General features: G+C 38.1%; 1 long non-coding RNA gene across 1 annotated transcript; it reads right to left on the bottom strand.

Moving 5' to 3' along the window:
- Window positions 1-387: 387 nt before the first annotated feature.
- On the bottom strand, window positions 388-20,889 carry LOC118765484. Its single transcript, XR_005001350.1, has 3 exons — window positions 20,850-20,889; window positions 13,297-13,301; window positions 388-481 (listed from the first exon to the last, which is right to left on the bottom strand). It is a non-coding gene; the product is annotated as an uncharacterized LOC118765484 (long non-coding RNA).
- Window positions 20,890-22,616: the final 1,727 nt, after the last annotated feature.

Here is a 22,616-nt window from a genome sequence, read left to right as displayed (position 1 = left end):
CTGACAATATCTGCTTTTGCCTTTCTATTTAATATCCACTAAAATAATTTCTAATTCAACCTATCATTTCTGGACATAAATTTTCTTTTAATTACTGTCCGTTATTTTTTTATAAGCTTCTGACCTAAAGTCTTTCAAGTGAATTGTCATTTTTGTTAACGTCCACTAATCCATTATTACATTTTAGGATTACTAAAAACTGATTTATTCCTGCCAGAAGATTAAATTCTTGATGGATTGGTTGGAAATATGCAGTACTTAATAAAAATTAAAAAAACAGTTTTTAGATAATGACTATTATCACTATAATATTGTTCACTTTTCAGCATATGCACCAATTCCTCTAAAAATTCAACATTGTAAAAAAAATTTTTTTTTTAAATTAGACTTTCTCATTTCCCTATGCTAATTAAGCAATTGTTTTGTAATTGGTATGTACACCATACCATCCTTAACACACACACACACATACACACACACACTAACTCATTCTCTCTCTTGCCCTATATTTTAATTTTTTTTTTAAACACCTCAAATGTCTTTATATGTATACAAAATAAAATGTTTTTAAATTTTATCTTTACATTTTCTTTTTAAGTCTGTCAACTAGGGTGGGGGGGGAAACAAATCAGGTAAATTAATTGTTCATATTCACGAAATTGTTGGTTTTCATGTGTGTGTGTGTGTGTGTGTCTATCCAGAAACATGCTAATAGCTTAGGAGTGAAATTCAGGATTTCTCAGTTTTCTGTGAATCAATTTTAATAAAACATTTCCCAGCTGGTTTGCACACTATGGCAACACCATTACGTTTTCATTATTCTGTGTAACGTCCTTTTTTTTTATATTTCAGATTCTTCAGTTTTTGGGTGAACCACATGAATAGTTTTTGAATGAAAATAGCTTATAATAATAATGAAATTGTGTATAGTGCTCAGGCGCACCGCAACTCATTAAAGGTGCATATACAGTACATAGAATTAGGTACAAAAGTCAGGAAAGTGAACAGTGTATGAGTCATGATTGGCATGTGTGGAGGTGGGATATTAGGTGTAGTGTTGGCAAATTTCAGGAAGCATGATTTTAAAGGATGCAAAGGGTAATGATACATATTAAGCATATATTGAGTATATATTTAACAGATAACCATGTTATAACCTTTACTGACAATGAATTATATATCTACATGAGTGCCATTTCAATGGATAACTTCAAAAACCCTATTAGTCATGGAATTTGTCAATTTTTTAATAGTAGCAGGTTGGACTGCCTTTGCTGCAGCTTTGACAGTCACCTATAAGACATCTTTTAACGTAAATTGGCATCCATCAGCATAAACATCTTGCTTAATGATGGATCAAAGATTTTCGATAGGGTTGCGATCTGGAGTTATTGGCGACTACACCATCTACCTTTCACCTTGTATGCTGTAAGAGCCTAGTAGTGTTTAGGTGGTCCTAGCTGAGTGGAGTGGGAGGGAGCGTTGTCATGCTTGAATAGGAGATTACTTAGAAGTGACAGCGGTATGTTATCTAGCCAGGAATCCAAGATCTCCTTCAGGAGATTGCAGTAGGCGACTGTGGTCACTTTAACCCTTTCAGGCACCCTGAGTGGGCCAACAAGTTTGTCGCTAATGATAACAATCCCACATGACTCCTCTACCCCGTTGCTGATATAAAAGCTGGTGACACTCATCTGCAAAATAGACCCAAACATCATGTACTTTTGGGCCCATTGAAGCCTTAAACTTCTGTGATGGGGTGTTGTAGACAGTTCCAGGGGTTCTTTCTCGGAAGCCATGGTCCCAAGGATGCAATTTCTGGTGGGGTTTTTTTGATACATGATGTCCAGAGATGATGAAAATGGCTTTGCTTACTTGTCCAGGTTTCCCACATAACTTGTGGCCAATATTCCTTAAATCCATAGATGTCACAATCAGATCATTTCTTCCTTGGTGAGGGGCCTTTCAGGAATTGTGTAACCCTGTCTACATGGTGACTTAACTTCTCCACAATGACATGAAGAGAGGTGCTTTTATCACTTTTGCTTGATGACAGACTTTTCATCATTAAGGCCTTTTCCATGCCCCATTGTTCTTAGAGAGGAGAAACGCTATTAGGGTAATTCACCCAAAAACTGAAGAATCTGGAATAAATAAAAAGGACGTTACATAGAATAATGAAAACATAGCAATGGTGTTGCCATAATGTGCAAACCAGCTAGAAAGAGTTTTATCAAAATCGATTAAAACAAAAACAAGAAATCCTAAATTTCGCTCCTAAGCTGTTAGCATGGTTCTGGGTGTGTATGTATGCATGCATATATAATATATATATATCATCATCATCATCATTTAACGTCCGCTTTCCATGCTAGCATGGGTTGGACGGTTCAACTGGGGTCTGGGGAGCCCGAAGGCTGCACCAGGCCAGTCGGATCTGGCAGTGTTTCTACAGCTGGATGCCCTTCCTAACGCCAACCACTCCGAGATATATATTTAAAATCTCATTGTGTAATATAAGTTTGCTTATACCACACAATGGTAATTAAGTTTGCTCCCTAGCCACATGATTTCAGGTCCAGTCCCACTGCTGAACACCTTAGGCAAATGTCTTTTATAGCACCGGGCAACCAAAGCCTTGTTAGCGTATTTGGTTGATGGAAACTGAAAGAAATTTACCCTGTATGTGTGCATTTCTTCTATGTCAACTTTGCCTTTCATCCTTTCAGGTTCAATAAAATAAGTACCAGTCAATTACTAGGGTCGATGTAATTGATTAGTCCCCTCCCCTGAAATTTTAGGCCTTGTACCTATAGTAGAATGGATTGTGTTTTTGTTGTAAATGAATGGCATTTATTGCAAGTTTCTGCAAAAACATGTCTGGCCATAGGGAAATATTACCTTGTTTAGAAACATATAAGGGTCAGTGACAGGAAGGGCTTCTTTTCATAAACTTCATCCAACCAAAACAAGCATGGAAAAGTGGATGTTAAAATGATGACTATGTATAGATATAGCTATTGTATGTATGTACATGACACTAGTTCATGATTCTTTGAAGTTGGTGGGTAAGGAGTTGAGGGCAAAAAGTGCATCTTGGCTATGAAAATGCATCAAAGTAACAAAGGCAGAATAATTGCTTCTTTTTGCTAAAGTGCATTAGGGACATTCATAAAGAATTACCACATTTGAAAAATCCTTTCATTTTGTTCATAAGTATAAACCAGTTCATTAAGTTGCACCCCCTAAAATTGTCTATTAAATGTATTGGTGTCAATAGTATAAGTAATTTATGATCATAATTTAATATGTATAGATATAGATAGAGATATATATATATATATATATATATATATATATATATATATATATGTGTGTGTGTGTGTGTGAAGCCAACCTGCCTAGAAGACAAACTCATTAAAACTGATATATGAGAGAGGGTAGATTTCAGTCGTGACAGACTCTATAGCGTTGTCAGGATATGAGAAAGTGCATTCTCTAAATGATTAGTTGTAGGATGGGTATCCAGCCATAAAAACAGTAAAGAAAATTTCATACATAAACCAGACAGTTTTCTCTTTATTATGCAATTGTATAACAAAGGATTGTAACTACCAAAATCATTATGGAAAAATAGGAATATTCTTATTCTTCAATACTTCAGAAGTTTATTTACCTCAGATGGCTACCACTTTTTAGAGATTTGCAATAAGTTGACTTGAGATTTTTTCAATTATTAAAAATGGTGAGTGAACATAAGAACCAAAACCTACAGTATAAAGCTATAAAAATTATAGTGTTTCAGACTATTTGGCAGAGCAATAGTGATTGTATGGGTGTATAACCGTCCTTTGTTTCTGATGCTTGTTATTTTCTGTTTCTCATCAAATACTGTTTGTAAGGTTTGGATGTTAAGATTGAAATTATTTGCTTCATGTCCCACTCAAGACATACAAGTTTTCATTGAAGCCACAAAATGAAACATTGGGTTCTTAGAATAAAAGAAACCATCTTAAGACCAACCCACATTAAGAGAACCAAGCTGCATGCATTTGATTGGCTACTATGGCAATGCTACCCTGCACATGAAGAGCCGTCATATATGTACACACACACACTAGATCAGAGAAGTCTGCTCACATTTTCCCAAAGATTTCATGAAGGGGTCCTAATCCTGAAATATATTAATACAAAAGTACAAACCTACAACTTATTTCTTATAACTTGTATTGTTTTGGCTTTAAAAGAAAATTTAAAACCTCTATATCAGACAATGCTTCATGCAAACTATAAAGAAACACACACGTGTGAAAGGCTTCTACACGGTTTCTATCTTCCAAATTCACCCTGACACATCTTCACCATCTTTTTTTCAAACTGGGGTAGCAATGTATCTCCTTGATTGCAAGACTTGTTTTAATTCCTCTATCATGCTTTAAGCTTTCGCCTGGTGTAAAATCACCCACTCTATTACTACTCCCTTCTCAGTTGTATGGTCTTGTCTTGCAAGTGACTTGATGGTTTCGCTAGGGCCGGTGCCACATAAAATGCACCCAGTACACTCTATAAAGTGGTTAGTGTTAGGAAGGGCATCAATTGGTAGAACCCATGCCAAAGCAGACATAGTTGTTTTGTACAGTCCTCTAGCTTGAACCATTCAACCATTACCAGCATAGATATTAAATGATGATGAAACCTACAGGAGAAGATACCTAAACTGTTGCACAGTAGGATCAAACTCAGAACCACTTTGTTCTAAAACAGGTTTCTTAACCACATATGTCTATCCCTGTTATTGAAGACTGAAGAAGGAAAATAAATTTATTGTGTTTAAATTTACAATGAATTACAACAATGTCTAACATTTAGAAACCTTAAGTGTTTATTGTCATATAGTCATTGTTCTAGCTTTATATTTCAGTTAATCTGTTCCTTTTACCTGGTTTCAGTTTTAATCTCTTATTTTTCTTTTCAAAGAAATGTTAATCTTATTTTGGTGTCTACAAATTTACTGCAATGTCTGTTATCCAATATTACCTCTTCATACTATCACTTTATTTTTCTCTACCTCAGGCAACACTTGTATGGTGGTGGTGGTGGAACTTCCCTAAGTACATTACTTGCTACAGAATTATCTTGTACTGAGTTAATCCTATATGCTAAGCAAAAAAGCTTGTCTTCTCTGCTCACTGTGTTACCTGGGTTTTGGTGTACTTGATTGGTTGGTGGTCCCCTTAACCCTATATACATGTCAATTGCATGACATAATTTGTACCTACTCACACATGATGTTGGAGCAGCTCTAGTCTGTTGAACTGCGTATTGTAAATATTTCTTGCAGATCAACGATGGAATAAAATGCAATGTCAAAGCTGACTGGCAGGATTTGAATTCAATTATTAACAAAATTATTGCTCAGCACATTACCACCTGCACCACCCTTGCAGAGCTGATAGTGATATCACAAATTAAGATAATTCTTTCTACTATAGGTAAAAGGCCTAAAATTTTGAGGGGAGAGGTTAGTCAATTCCATCAACTTCAGTGCTCAACTGGTACTTATTTCATTGACCCACCAAAAAATGAAAGGCAAAGTTGACCTCAGAGGTATTTGAACTCTGATCATACTGCTGAGTATTTTTGTCTGACACTGATGATTCTGCTGCCCACTGCTTAAATAATAGTAATAATAATGGTTTCAAGTTCTGGCTCAAGACCAGCAATTTCAGAGGATGGGACAAGTCAATTATATCAACTTCAGTGCACAGCTGAAACTTATTTTATCAACTCCGAAAGGATAAAAGACGAAGTTGACCTCAGAATTTAGACAGACGAAATGCCACTAAGCATTTTGCCTGGTGTGCTAATGATTCTTATTTCTTTATTGCCCACAAGGGGCTAAACATAGAGGGGTCAAACAAGGACAGACAAAGGGATTAAGTCGATTACATCAACCCCAGTGCATAACTGGTACTTAATTTATTGACCCCGGAAGGATGAAAGGCAAAGTCGACCTCGGCAGAATTTGAACTCAGAACATAAAGACAGACGAAATACTACTAAGCATTTCGCCCGGCGTGCTAATGTTTCTACCAGCTCACTGCCGTAACAATAGTAATAATGGCAAGTTATTTTAAGGAGCAGAAGTTTGTTGCATGGTTATATATTTTATGATTTAAGTTGGCTAATCAACAAATTTTATTAACCCTCTCAAATATACAGAGAATTTTGATTAACCTCAATCCTTAATTGTTTTGAAAATGCTATCATCAATTGTGTTCTGCAACATCTTGCCAGAAGCAAATCCAGTCTATAAATGTTTTCCCAGCATGGCAAGTGAGCTGGCTTGTCTACATAGAATTGCTTTCTATATCAAATTATGGTTCAGTTAACCCTTTAGCATTCAGATTACTCTGTCAAATGTAATGCTTATTTATTCAGTTTTTAATTCACCATGCATTATCTCGTAGCTCTGGTATTTCAATGATGCAATTATTTTTACAATGACATTACTGGGCAGGTGTGAGATACTGGATCTGACTGGCTTGACCATAAAACAGAATATTTGAACCAGTATAAATGCTAAAAAGTTAAATAAATTACAACTTCGGTCCTTTTCTTATCTGAATCAGCAATTTATTTTTTAATCAAGTTAAGCTTATTGTAAGAACTATTCTTACATTTGGTTTGATCTGAAGGAAGGGATTGTAACTTATGTAGACTGTGACTAGTGTTTATTTTTTGTCCTCTTTCTCCTACTTACTAGGTCTTAACTGGCACTGCAGTTCCAACTTCCAGTTGATCTGATCAATGTAACACTCTGCTCATGAAATTTAATGTGCAAGTGGCTGAGCACTCCACTGATGCATAATTTCAATGTAGTTCTCATGGAGATTCAGCATGACACAATGTGACAAGGCTGTCCCTTTGAAATACAGGTACAACTCATTCTTGATAAAACCCGGTGCCGGCCCCTGGTCTTGCCAGTTGCTGTCAAGCCATCCAACCCATGCCAGCATAGGAAACTGATGCTAAATGTTGAGTGGACTGGAGCAATGTGAAATAAAGTATTGTACAAGTTTTGTTTGGTTTTAATTCCCCACCTCCTGGCATTGGTGTGCCCCCCCCCCCATTTGAGGGAGTCCGTGCATGTGTGGTGTATTGCTTCTAGGTAGCATACAGATAATGGTTTGTTGAGGAAAGTTAGGATAAAATCATCATCATCATTTAACGTCCGCTTTCCATGCTAGCATGGGCTGGACGATTTGACTGAGGGCTGGCGAACCAGATGGCTGCACCAGGCTTCAATCTTGATCTGGCAGAGTTTCTTCAGCTGGATGCCCTTCCTCATGCCAACCACTCCGAGAGTGCAGTGGGTGCCACCAGCACGTGGCCAGTCAGGCGGTACTGACAACAATCTCACTCAAATCTTTTACACATGCCACTGGCACAGGTACCAGTAAGGCGATGCTGGTAACGATCACGCTCGAATGGTGTCGTTTACGTGCCACCAGCATGGAGGCCAGATAGCTGCTCTGGCAATGATCATGCTTGGATGGTGCTCTAAATACCCTACTAGCACGGGTTTGAGTGCCAGTAAGGCAACATTGGTAACAATCTCACTCAAATGGAGACTTTTAAGTGCCAGAGGCTTATTATTTGCATAAAAATGAATTATTTGGCAGCAACTTGGTTTATTTATGAGTAGAAGGAAAACAGTTGAGAGACAAAACCAGAATCGAGAGAGAACAACATCATTACATTGTAGTAATGTAATCTAATAGGAAGCTATTAATCCTAACAATTAGTCAGAGAGATCCCTATAAGAGGACAGTTTCAAGGGGAAATTTTGTCAGATATGGTTGAGAGCAACATTCATCATCATCATCATCGTTTAACGTCTGTTTTCCATGCTAGCACGGGTTGGGTGGTTCGACCGGGGTCTGGGAAGCCAGGGGCTGCTCCAGGCTCCAGTCTGATCTGGCAGAGTTTCTACGGCTGGATGCCCTTCCTAACGCCAACCACTCCGCGAGTGTAGTGGGTGCTTTTTACATGCCACCTGCATAGGTGCTATGGGGGGGTCCGGCATCGGCCACGATCGGTTGGAGCTTTTAACGTGCCAGCCAAGGCGGTGCTTGCTTTTATAAAAGGACCCAGCGGAGTGACACAGCTGATTTCAAGTGAATATGACATTCAGAAGCCATTCTGGTGTTTGTTTACTGTTACAACTCTTAGATATTGGTTTATGCAAGCATTGCATATATAGAACTGCAAAATAATATAAACAATTTAAAATGAATGCTTTTTTTTTTTCTGGTTGCAGTTTGTAAGAAGTAAATTTGATAGCAGTAATCTGTAACTAATAATGGAACAAAATTACAGTAAAATGCTGCCTCCAACTATGGAATTAATGAAAACTTTAGAATAGCAATGAAAAAACTAATAAAAGGCGGTGAGCTGGCAGAAACATTAGCACGCGACGAAATGCTTAGCAGTATTTCGTCTACTGTTATATTCTGAGTTCAAATTCCACCGAGGTCGACTTTGCCTTTCATCCTTTCGGGGTTGATAAATTTAATACCAGTTACACACTGGAGTCAATGTAATTGACTTAATCCCTTTGTCTGTCCTTGTTTGTCCACTCTATGTTTAGCCCCTTGTGGGGTAGTAAAGAAATAGGTATTCTGTCTGTCTTTACGTTCTGAGTTCAAATTCCACTGAGGTTGACTTTGCCTTTCATACTTTCGGTGTCAATAAATTAAGTATCAGTTGCATACTGGGGTCGATCTAATTGACTGGCCCCCTCCCCCAAAATTTCGGTCCTTTTCCAGACAGAAAAGAATAAAGACATACAAATTTTAATAAAATTTTTATTTCCAAATTTAACTGAGCAGACTTATGAGCGAGCTAAGGGCATTAAATTATTACCTCTTTTTTTTCCTCTTTTTCAACAGTAATGTGTCCCAGACTGCACTATCTATTGTTTTAATTTTTAAGTAAATTTTCTGTGATATGAAGGAGATTTGGCTGCTATTTCTAGCAAGTTAAGCAACGGTATAGAGTTACCAGTAGAGTCATGGCACTGTTGGTTATGATGACGAGGGTTCCAGTTGATCCGATCAACGGAACAGCCTGCTTGTAAAATTAACATGCAAGTGGCTGAGCACTCCAGGCATGTGTACCCTTAACGTAGTCCTCGGAGATTCGGCGTGACAGAGTGTGACAAGGCTGGCCCTTTGAAATACAGGTACAACAGAAACTGGAATAAAGAGTGTGAGAAAGTTGTGAAATAGTGCAGCAGGGTTCACCACCAGCCCCTACTGGAGCCTCATGGAGCTTTAGGTGTTTTCGCTCAATAAACACTCGCAATGCCTGGTTTGGGAATCGAAACCACGATCTTACGACCACAAGTTCGTTGCCCTAATCACTGGGCCATTGCGCCTCTACCCCAGTAGAGCACTGCAATGACTTAAACCATAATCCATTCAGACCAAATCAAAAATAAAAACGTTTCTTCATATCGTTTTCTTTAAGTAAATTAAATTTACTCAACTAGACAGCTAGTTGAGATAATGTTATCTCATTTTAGTAGTACTTATAGTACTTATAAGTACTACTAAAATGAGATAACATTATCTCTCTTTCTTTCTCCATTATATTACATTTAACTCTTTATTTCTGTTCAAATAGTGAAAACTGTAATTACAAGCACATTCTCAAGTAAATTACTACTTTTACCATTTACAAAAGAACATGTTCACAAAATAGAATTTAGCAAATGTCTTTGATGAGGTTTAACTGCACCAAATACCTGCCCGGTATTTAGATATTTGTTTTATATAACGTTTGTGGGAAGGTAAGGAAGAATTAGTTTTAAATTCTTGTTGGAAACCAGGTAAAATTCACTTGGAATAAGTTAAGATAAATCGTGCATTTGTATATAAAAGATGTCATGCGTCTAATTTAATCAAACACCAGCAGAAAAAAATTAGATCTTAAGGTTTTGTCAAAAACACTACATTGACTTCTAGACCAGTGAAACAGTAGTCTTTATATTATAAATTAGGTTAATTATTGTAGATTAAAGCTAAAATTATTGGTTATCAAATTGTAAAGTCTCATCTTTTTCATAAGAAAAGATGGCACTGTGCCAGTGTCACACAAAAAGCACTGGTGCTGGTGCCACATAAAAGGCACCCAGTGCACTCTATAAAGTATTTGGCATTAGGAAGGGCATCCAGCCAGAGAAATCATGCCACAACAGAGAATGGAGCCTGGTGTGGCCCCCAGCCTTACCAGCTCCCGTCAAACTGTCCAAACCATGCCATCATGGAAAACAGATATTAAACTAAAATCATCATTTAATGAGATGTTTATTATTTCAGGATTTTTTTATTATGTAGGCACAGGAATGGCTGTGTGGTAAGTAGCTTGCTTACCAATCACATGGTTCCAGGTTCAGTCCCATTGTGTGACACTTTGGGCAAGTGTCCTCTACTATAGCCTCAGGCCGACCAAAACCTTGTGAGTGGATTGAGTTGACAGAAACTGAAAGAAGTCTGTTATATATATGTATATGTTTGTGTTTGTTCCCCCACCCTCACTTGAAAGCCAATGTTGGTGTGTTTATGTCCCCGTAACTTAGCAGTTCAGTAAAAGAGACTGATAGAATAAGTACTAGGCTTACAAAATAAGTCCTGGGGTTGACTTGTTCGAATAAAGGTGGTGCTCCAGCATGGCCGTAGTCAAATGACTGAAACAAGTAAAAGAGTAAAAACTTTCTTTGTTATGTGACATTTGCCACTACCATTACTATAACCTTGAAATGAAGCAGCAACTGTGTCACAAACACCACAGAGCATGCTCCGTTAGGTGGGTACCCTCCCACCACCACCACCAATCAATTCTTTATTAGTAGTACTACTGATGTAGCCATTACCACTTACGATAGCTATAACAATAATAAAGATGGCAAGCTGGCAGAAACGTTAGCACGCCGGGCAAAATGCATAGCCATATTTCGTCTGCCGTTACGTTCTGGGTTCAAATTCCGCCGAGGTCGACTTTGCCGTTCATCCTTTCGGGGTCGATAAATTAAATACCAGTTATGCACTCGAGTCGATGTAATCGACTTAATCCGTTTGTCTGTCCTTGTGTTTAGCCCCTTGTGGGTAGTAAAGAAATATATAACAATAATAATGATCTTTACTGAATCACAAGTGTCAAGGTGTTGGCAACTAAACCAGCAACCCCACAGAGCTCTGTGAGGGGTATGTTTTTCTTGCTACTTTGTCATCCAGCAGGATGAAATACAGGACCTGTCTAGGGGCTGATGAACTCTGAGGAATCAATGGCCATCCAAATAGCATTTCTCCATTAGCTGTGCTGCCAATTAAGACAGCAGTGATAATAATAATGATGAATAGTATATATCTATGTGTGTGTGTATATATATGTGGGGGTGGGTATGTATGTATATATATATATGTATGTATGTATCATTTCACTTGCTGCAGAGCTCAGAGTACCATGATGGTGTCCAGCACAGGATAACTCAAATTTATAAGGGTAGAGGGGCTCCTTTGAGTTTATTGAGACAAGACCCCTAGAGACAATGTCTCAATAAAAATACTGGTGGTTGTGACACCTTATCACCACTTTCCTCCAAACAATGGTGTAAGTGAAAACAGAACTTCAGTTGACAGACCCTTGCCCAGCAGGTGTCCAGTGGGTAAAGTTGTCATTATACAGCAGCCAGAACAAAATGGCCTAAGGCAATGAATATAGCTGTCATGGAATGTTATTTTTTGAGCAGATCCATTGATGATGAAGGGAAGTCTTTAAAAGGATATAGAAAAAGTATGCATGGCATTTGGATGGAGATGCAGGGCTTAGATATAATGGAACAGAGACTGTGTGACCAGGTAATGATAATAAGGAAGAAAGGATGATTAACAGCATTAGAACTTGATGAGATTAATAAGAGGGCGATGAAGGAAAACAATGAGTGAAGCTGAAGTGGCTACTGAGAATGTTGACAAGGTTGTATTGAATGAAGGTATCCTGGAGAATGATACTGGTTTAAGTGTTGAGAATATAGAAGGACTGAGCAATGAGGATAGAAGAATGATTAAAGACATCACTGATGTCATTGAGGGAAATCTGGAGGTGGAAGTAAAATCTAGACATGGACTCAAGAAAGTGGATAGAATTTTGCTCAGAGGGTGGACTTGGAAAGTAAAATTCAGACATAGTATAATTGAAATGAATAGACTGATTAAATCTTGTATCATCTACATAGGAAGGGAAGTAGGCCTCGAACCAAACAGTAAAAGAGGAAATGCAGCAAAAGAGCCTTGGTGGAAAAGAAGGATAAAGCAATTGATGAACAAACTAAGAAAATGTATCAATATACTGGAAAGAAAGAGAGAGAGAGAGAAAGAAAGAAAGAAGGAGAAATATCAGGAATTAGAACATAGTTAAAGGATGAAGAAAAAGAGGCTAAATGTAGTCCTTGAAGAACTGAAACAAAGACTACAGACTAAAGCTACAAAGATCAAGAGATATGAGCAAAGAATTGAACAATAATAGATCAATAGACTGTTCCAACAGAATAAGAAAAGTGTTTATCAGCATCTGAGCAGAAAGATTAGCAGTGGTGAGAAAACAGATATTGAAGAAAGTTGGAGGTTTTGGAGTGACATCTGAGTCAATAGAAGAAATCATATGAAAGAAGCTGAATGATTGAAGGAATTAAGATCAGAGAAAAATGAAGTGAAACAGAACAAAGAATGATAACTGAAATGGTGATTTAGCAGATAACAAAGATTCCAAACTGGAAACGTCCAGGCCCATAAGACTTTGCCTTTCATCCTTTCGGGGTCGATAAATTAAGTACCAGTTATGCACTGGGGTCAATGTAATCGACTTTATCCGTTTGTCCTTGTTTGTCCCCTCTATGTTTAGCCCCTTGTGGGCAATAAAGAAATAAGTACTGCCAGGCCAGAGATTTTTGGAAGTTATCCATTGGTCCTGGGCCAAAAGTTCTCTGGAAGAGTGTGGCTAGCAGATCTTCTTCAATGCCCAAGGTCTCCCCAAGAACGTTGTTGCACTTTTCCTCCGCTAATCCTCTATAGAAAGCGAAAGTGGACTTTCCACCTTTCACAGTTTCTGACTTGTTGAGCAACACTTGAAGACATTCCAATTTCCTAATACCTCGTTTTGGTCTGATTGACCCAGAACTGCAGATCCATTAACGCAACCAGCTGGGGAAATATGTGTCTAGCGAACAGCAACCACACCTGTTCACCATCAAGGAAGTACTGGAAATGTTATAGCCTTACTGCATGTCTGTGCATCATCAACCACAGCATGCCCAGACAAGCATAGAGCAGGTGTTGACTGCCTGACCATCGGAACACATCCAATTGTTTTTCACCACAGCCTTTAAAATGATGGGAGCATCTTTTTATGTAAAAAAATGGTTTGGAAAATTTATGATTTATTTTTACTCTGCTCCCCACTTAAATGATATGCCAATGGACTATATGCATGCTCCATTGGTGGGATGTAAGCATCAACAAAAAAATGGTAATTTAAATTTTACCCCCACCTTAATTAAGCGAAGCTGTGTGTGTGTGTGTAAGAAAAAAGCATTTTCTAACAGAAAAGTATGCTATTTAAAATTAATTATCTTTTATTTACCTATTTTTTAAAAATCACTGTGGATAAATGCCAGAAATGTACTCAGGCTGTCTAATATTTTAAATTATAAAAAAAAAACAATCAGGGGATTGAAAAAAATTCATAAATTTTCAAAATTTTTTTATAGCATAAATGTGTTTATGGAGAGAAAAATATTGACAAACATCAATACTTGCGAGAGTGAGAAAGAAACGAGGAGGGTTGTCTTGGAATGTACTAGAAACAACAGCCAAATCTGCTTCAAATCACTTTTTCCTCTGAAAATATTTTCAATTTTTATTTTTTTTTTATTTTTACCAAAATGGCTCCTCCCATAGTTTTTCAGCGCAAAAAATTGGCCATCGGCCCGGAGGTGGGATGGGGTGGGGCGAGTAACAAAGAATGAACTTATGTGGTCTTCCTGATCCGAGACTCCGTTTTTTTCGAATTTTTCTCCCAACCCTGGAAAAAAATTTTCCTCGCAAATTTCTTTATAATCGTAATCTATGACGTTTGAAAGGTGTTTGTATAAACTTGGATTAAAAAATACCCATTTTCCTGAAAGTTAGGAGGGAAAAAACCAGATCGTGTAAATTTTCCCAAAATCCTCTCCCTACCCCTTCGGAAAACATTTGCCCCACAAATTTCTTTACAATCGTAATCTTTGCCGTTTGAAAAATATTTCCATAAAATTTCACTAATGTATATTCATTTTCCTGAAAGTTATGAGGGAAAAATCGGATCGTTTGAATTTTCCGAAAGTCCTCTCTCCACCCCCACCCCTATTCGTTTGCACATATTTTTGTTTTTATATTCGTTCTCTAACATTTTTTTATAGCTGTTAAACTGGTTTATTTTTGTTTTGGTAATCGAGATAAAATAAACATTAACCAACAATTCTGCTACCTCGCCATCTTCCCTGGCATCAGTTGTTAAATTTCAGAGCACTGCATCCTTCAAAACTTCCATGCTTCCTGAGATTCGCCAACACTACACCTGGTTTTCTCCCTTCCATACACAAGCAAGCATGTATCTGACTCATACACTGTTCGCTTTCCAGACATTTGTACATTACTGCATATATTTTATGCGCACTTTTGACAAGTTGTGGTGCACCTGAGCACTGTATGCAATAATTTCATTATTATTATTATTATTATGTTTTTTCCTTCTTTCTTCAAATTTTCTTCCGTGTCTCGCCGAGTGTTTTCCATACACCTAGGGCAGAGAAGGGCATTGTATGCATTCCCAGATTACACGCGCAAATTTACCGATAAAATATGTATTTAAAAATTGATAAATAAATAAATTCATGGATGGATGTTATTTTCACAGCGATAGTGCTCTTCTCAGTACATGAGCCGTTCCAGTTAATACGATTTTTTGCACTTCATGTAGGGATGGTAAGCCTGGAATCATTTTCAAATAGGTTTCAGTACCTTTTTTTATCATTCCTAGAGATCCTACAATCACTGGTACCGTAGTCTCTTTGAGATGCCACATTTTTTTCAATTTCTATTAGCAGGTCTTTATATTTACTAATCTTGTCAAATTCTTTCGCCGCTATATTGTGGTCACAGGGAATACTCATGTCAATTAATAAACACATCCTTTTGCTTCAAGGTATTTGGCCAGTCTGATTGTGGTGGTTTTGTATTAAGTTCAAGCTGGATCAAACCTCGACCTCCCTGTGCTCTGGGAAGGTAAAGGCGATCCACGTCTGCCTTTGGATGGTGCATCTTATTACTAGTCAGTAGCTTGCGGATTTTTCGGTCAATTTTCATTATTTCACTGGTATTCCAGTTAAGCACATTGAAGCTATAAAGAACAACTGGTACTGCTAAGGAATTTATGGCTAAAACCTTATTATATGCATTCAGCTCAGACTTCAGGACTGCTCGAACTCTTCTATAACATTCTTTCCTAACCTTCTCTTTCATGCTTGCATGCTGGATACCAGAGCCTTCATTTATTTCTAGGTATTTATAGGTTTGTTCCTGCTCAAGTTCCTTTATTACTATTTCGACATCTAATTCGATTGAACTAAACTTATTATTATTTTATTATTATTATTAAAGTATTAAAAAGAGATGGCCAAAATCATTGATAGTGAATAATTTTGTGGACCCGTAACAAGTCAGGTAGACGTTGACATATTTGTTTTCCAATACTGAGAAAAGCAAGACATTCGAGATATGCTGACTGACATTTGGGAATTTGCTTGGTTGCACGTTACAAAACAGCTGCCAGTTGGGGATCGATATTCTGGACAAGATTAGGATTCCAGACAGCAAGAGTTCAATAATCTTATACATAGCTTTAAACAGAAAGCTAGCGAGTGGCTGACAAAGGTCTTACTTGCCAATTGTTAATCCACTAATCCGATACGTGTCTGGTCCTAAGCTCTGCCGGGTTAGTCAGGTGCAACTCCGTCTTTAACAACTAGAAATGTAGGAACATAAACTCTCAAACATTGCTTATCGGAGTTATTTCCCTTAGACCACTATTTGAGCAAAATGGATAATCAACTTCATCGCAAAAATTGATCTTCTTTAAAAATAAAGAAACTACAGATTTGAAAAATAGAATTATTATTTTTTTCCAAAATGCGAGGTTTTCCACCTGAGCATAGATAAATTAAGAGTTGAAAGGTTATTGAAATCCCATAACATCAAATACTTATTTCTTTACTACCCACTAGGAGCTAAACACAGAGAGGACAAACAAGGACATACAAACGGATTAAGTCGATTATATCGACCCCAGTGCGTAACAGGTACTTATTTAATCGACCCAGAAAGGATGAAAGGCAAAGTCGACATCGGCGAATTTGAACTCAGAACATAGCGGCAGACGAAATACCTATTTCTTTATTACCCACAAGGGGCTAAACACAGAGGGGACAAACAAGGACAGACAAACGGATTAAGTCGATTATATCAAACCCTAGTGTGTAACTGGTACTTATTTAATCGACCCAGAAAGGATGAAAGGCAAAGTCGACATCGGCGGAATTTGAACTCAGAACATAGCGGCAGACGAAATACCTATTTCTTTACTACCCACAAGGGGCTAAACACAGAGGAGACAAACAAGGACAGACAAACGGATTAAGTCGATTATATCAAACCCTAGTGTGTAACTGGTACTTATTTAATCGACCCAGAAAGGATGAAAGGCAAAGTCGACCTCGGCGGAATTTGAACTCAGAACATAGCGGCAGACGAAATACCTATTTCTTTATTACCCACAAGGGGCTAAACACAGAGGGGACAAACAAGGACAGACAAACGGATTAAGTCGATTATATCAAACTCTAGTGTGTAACTGGTACTTATTTAATCGACCCAGAAAGGATGAAAGGCAAAGTCGACCTCGGCGGAATTTGAACTCAGAACATAGCGGCAGACGAAATACCTATTTCTTTATTACCCACAAGGGGCTAAACACAGAGGGGACAAACAAGGACAGACAAACGGATTAAGTCGATTATATCAAACCCTAGTGTGTAACTGGTACTTATTTAATCGACCCAGAAAGGATGAAAGGCAAAGTCGACATCGGCGGAATTTGAACTCAGAACATAGCGGCAGACGAAATACCTATTTCTTTATTACCCACAAGGGGCTAAACACAGAGGAGACAAACAAGGACAGACAAACGGATTAAGTCGATTATATCAAACCCTAGTGTGTAACTGGTACTTATTTAATCGACCCAGAAAGGATGAAAGGCAAAGTCGACCTCGGCGGAATTTGAACTCAGAACATAGCGGCAGACGAAATACCTATTTCTTTATTACCCACAAGGGGCTAAACACAAGGGGACAAACAAGGACAGACAAACGGATTAAGTCGATTATATCAAACTCTAGTGTGTAACTGGTACTTATTTAATCGACCCAGAAAGGATGAAAGGCAAAGTCGACCTCGGCGGAATTTGAACTCAGAACATAGCGGCAGACGAAATACCTATTTCTTTATTACCCACAAGGGGCTAAACACAGAGGGGACAAACAAGGACAGACAAACGGATTAAGTCGATTATATCAAACCTAGTGTGTAACTGGTACTTATTTAATCGACCCAGAAAGGATGAAAGGCAAAGTCGACCTCGGCGGAATTTGAACTCAGAACATAGCGGCAGACGAAATACCTATTCTTTATTACCCACAAGGGGCTAAACCAGAGGGGACAAACAAGGACAGACAAACGGATTAAGTCGATATATCAAACTCTAGTGTGTAACTGGTACTTATTTAATCGACCCAGAAAGGATGAAAGGCAAAGTCGACCTCGACGGAATTTGAACTCAGAACATAGCGGCAGACGAAATACCTATTTCTTTATTACCCACAAGGGGCTAAACACAGAGGGGACAAACAAGGAGAGACAAACGGATTAAGTCGATTATATCAAACCCTAGTGTGTAACTGGTACTTATTTAATCGACCCAGAAAGGATGAAAGGCAAAGTCGACATCGGCGGAATTTGAACTCAGAACATAGCGGCAGACGAAATACCTATTTCTTATTACCCACAAGGGGCTAAACACAGAGGAGACAACAAGGACAGACAAACGGATTAAGTCGATTATATCAAACCCTAGTGTGTAACTGGTACTTATTTAATCGACCCAGAAAGGATGAAGGCAAAGTCGACCTCGGCGGAATTTGAACTCAGAACATAGCGGCAGACGAAATACCTATTTCTTTATTACCCACAAGGGGCTAAACACAGAGGGGACAAACAAGGAGAGACAAACGGATTAAGTCGATTATATCAAACCCTAGTGTGTAACTGGTACTTATTTAATCGACCCAGAAAGGATGAAAGGCAAAGTCGACCTCGACGGAATTTGAACTCAGAACATAGCGGCAGACGAAATACCTATTTCTTTATTACCCACAAGGGGCTAAACACAGAGGGGACAAACAAGGACAGACAAACGGATTAAGTCGATTATATCAAACTCTAGTGTGTAACTGGTACTTATTTAATCGACCCAGAAAGGATGAAAGGCAAAGTCGACCTCGGCGGAATTTGAACTCAGAACATAGCGGCAGACGAAATACCTATTTCTTTATTACCCACAAGGGGCTAAACACAGAGGGGACAAACAAGGAGAGACAAACGGATTAAGTCGATTATATCAAACCCTAGTGTGTAACTGGTACTTATTTAATCGACCCAGAAAGGATGAAAGGCAAAGTCGACCTCGACGGAATTTGAACTCAGAACATAGCGGCAGACGAAATACCTATTTCTTTATTACCCACAAGGGGCTAAACACAGAGGGGACAAACAAGGACAGACAAACGGATTAAGTCGATTATATCAAACTCTAGTGTGTAACTGGTACTTATTTAATCGACCCAGAAAGGATGAAAGGCAAAGTCGACCTCGGCGGAATTTGAACTCAGAACGTAGCGGCAGACGAAAGACCGCAAAGCATATCGCCCGGCGTGCTAACGTCTCTGCCAGCTCGCCGCCTTCTAACATCAAATACTTACTACTCCTACAGTCGTGGTGTGTTAGCTTTCTAGAACACATTCTACAATGTACTTACGTCTAGACACTATTTATTTGATATGTAAATTAACCAGACACGAAGCTAGGGTCTTAAAAAAGTCAATCATTAGTTGAAGACCGTCACACTTTGTTATCTGCTTTACTTCCAATTCGCTCCTATCCTACACTCTGACAAAATGTCTCCCAAACTACATCATTCCGTGTCTCTCCAATCTCGCTGTCATACGGTCCCAAAATCTCTCTCTCTCTCTCTCTCTCTCTCTCTCTCTCTCTCTCTCTCTCTCTCTTATCGGTCGTGTTAATTCTTTGCTCCGCAGTGAAAGATTGTTTTTGTGCTGAAAATTATGAAAATTTGCTGTTTTGGTCGTCGAGACCACTTCTTTTCTGCTGGTGCAGCAGAGATTTGCTGTTCTTTCCTCCTTGTTTCAAGGGGGAAGCGGCAAAAAACATGAATTGAAATTTTGAAAATTTGTTTGAAGGCATGAAGGCGAATATGTGGGAGGAGGAGGGTGAAAGTAAAGAGGCGAATATGTGGGAAGAGAAAGGTAAAGGTATAGAGGCGAACATGTGGGAGGAGGAAGGTAAAAGTAAAGAGGCGTCTCACGCGAGCGTTACAAAAGCAGACGACAAGATGTCTAGCGAGGCTGCTACACAACAGGAAAAGTCTAAATTAAATTTTGCGAGTGCAGCAACTCGCCCCTGTGATAATATAGTTATTAACGAAGAAGAATTAAAGAAATTCCAAGGTTTACTAAAAAAAGAAGGTGATAATGTGAAGTTGCTCCCTCCCAGTGAATTAATTTACGCGACGGAGAGAAAGACGGTAATATATAAAACATATAATGTCAAAAATAAAAAAATCGACTTTGTACCGAGGGAAGCCATAGAAAAATGCTTGAGGCCGATATGGCAACAAGCAAGCTACATAACAAGGGGTAGTCGCTTCAGCACTGTAGAGGTGCGTTTCCCTAGCGAAGAAAAAGCTAGGGAACATTCAACAAGGACATTGAAGTCGGAAGAAGTAGTTCTCCGGCCGACTTACTTAGGAAAGAGAACTTCAAAAATCACAGCCACAGATATACCACCCAAAATAGATGTGGCCTTTGTGATAGCCGCTATTCTCATAGGCAAAGAAGAAGAAATTTCAATTCTTCAATCCAAGAGATACCACCACATGAACTGGTTTGGACAAGATTTAGAGCTTGTCATCCAAGCAAACCCCTCAGACTTAGAAAAATTGCCCAGTTCCCTTACAATTGGGGAAAATCACCAGCATGATGGTGGTAGTCGAGGGGAGAAAGCCCAGATGTTACAAATGTGGCGAGAAAGGCCACATAGGGTCGAGCTGTAAGAAGAAGACAGCCAAAGAAAACGCAGCAGAAGAGGCAAGCACGATGCCGAAGACAACAACGACACCACTAGAAATAGCATCCACGTCGCGCACCCACCCCAATTGCCAAAGTACAGCCGACAGTGGGAGAAAACAACAATAACATCCAGGAATGGGTTAACGTGGAAGCTTCAAAAAGAAGACGGAAACGGAAAAACCCACCCTCTTCGGATACATAGGACTATGCTCCGAGAGAGACAAGCACACCCACAAACACAGTCGCAAACACACACGTAGCCAAAAACACACACACACTGGAAAAAGCACACACAAACACACACACACCTACCACAAGCACACACACACCTACAAACACCCACGCTTCTACAAGCACGCACACACCCACAAGCACACGCACACCCCTCCACAATCGCCTAATATAAAAAAGAGAAACACCTTCATGGCGATAAACAAAAATAATAAACTATTAAGAGACAAAATTGTTTTAATGAAATCAGCGAAAAAATATATCACAACAGATGTAAATAATACTATTCTTGAAAATGTCAAATTTTATACTATAGATAACTCTGACTATTTTGAACTAAAAAAACGTCGGCCCATTACAGATGAACTTTTCGAGCCATCTGTACAGGCAATTCATGAAAAAAATGACCTCGCAAACCACAACACTCACAGACAGAAAAGAGGAGAGTGAAACTACACCCTCTCTCCTGTTAAAACAGTAAGTTTTAAACATTTGACTAATTTTTCACATTCTCGTTTAAACTCGGTTGTTTAAATATTCGTGGCCTGACAAACTTAGCTGATTGATTAACTGAACACTCAATTAGTTAACTGATTAAATGGTTAATTAATTAACAAATAATGATAAAAGAAGTGAAACAGAATCAGTGCTTGTGTTCATTATTTACCTAATGACCCTCCCAAGATACAACAAAACCCATATATATTAACAACAGAGGTAGTGTTAATATTTATCTCCACTTAAAAGTAGATATTCTATTAGTACCAACTGTATTGTTGTAGATACCATGAGAGAAATTCTCATATTGGCTTTTAGTGCAAAATGCACTCTTGTTTCAAGAGTGCATTTTGCACCAAAAGCTAATATGAGAGTTTCTCGCGTGGTAACTTACCATAGTAAAGTTTGTTCTAACAGAAAATCCACATTTAAGCGGATATAAACAACAAAACCTATTTCAATGCATGAATTCACATTAAAAAAACCTTGCAAACCAAATACAAAAATGAAATACAACATAAATTTTCTAAAAATATATTAATATTCTTGATAACTATATTAATTGTTATTCAATAATGAATGAATTAAGTGTTGTTATCTAACAAAGATGATCATTAAAAGTGAGAGAGTGGTGGAAGGGGATACAGAAATAGTGACATTTAATTTACAGTATAACAAAGTTACTGTTTAATGTCTTATGATTTTGATCTCAAATACAATTAGAAGGTCAACTTAATCTTCTACACCTTCAAAGTCAATAAAATATCTAGTAAATATAATTACTTGTGTGTTTCCATATTTCTCTTTGTCCATCATTCACTAAAAGAATGCCAAACATTTGTTACTAATCACAGAAAGAAAAAACTAGCCAAATACAATGTGACCTTTTGAAAACCTCACTAAGCTTTGGTAAGTACAGTGACAGCTTGTTACATTATATTGTATTGTCACTAATTTGACTACCTGTCGCTAGGTAGATTTGACTAAGACATGACTGGGTTAGGTGTTTCTTAGTTTTTAAATGTGGTAGCTTATAAACTATTAACAATGTTGTTAGTTGACCAATACCCTTCCAACTTGTTTGCCAACAATCTTGCAACAAGATAGTTTAGGAAAGAAAAAGCACTCAGTGGCCAGAATGGAACTTATAATTATCTCTGACAGGATGGTATCTATGAGTTCCACTTTGATCATATGGCACTGACTTTCTGACCAAAACCAAGATGGTATCAACAAAACAATGCCCTGGTCATTCTGATTACTCCTGAAGTTAATTCTCAAAAGACTCATGTAAACCTATGTTCAG

Source organism: Octopus sinensis, linkage group LG11, assembly GCF_006345805.1.
Source record: "Octopus sinensis linkage group LG11, ASM634580v1, whole genome shotgun sequence".
NCBI lineage: Eukaryota > Metazoa > Mollusca > Cephalopoda > Octopoda > Octopodidae > Octopus > Octopus sinensis.
The sequence above is the reverse complement of the archived record's forward strand: the minus strand, read 5'-3'. Positions and strand labels throughout refer to the sequence as shown.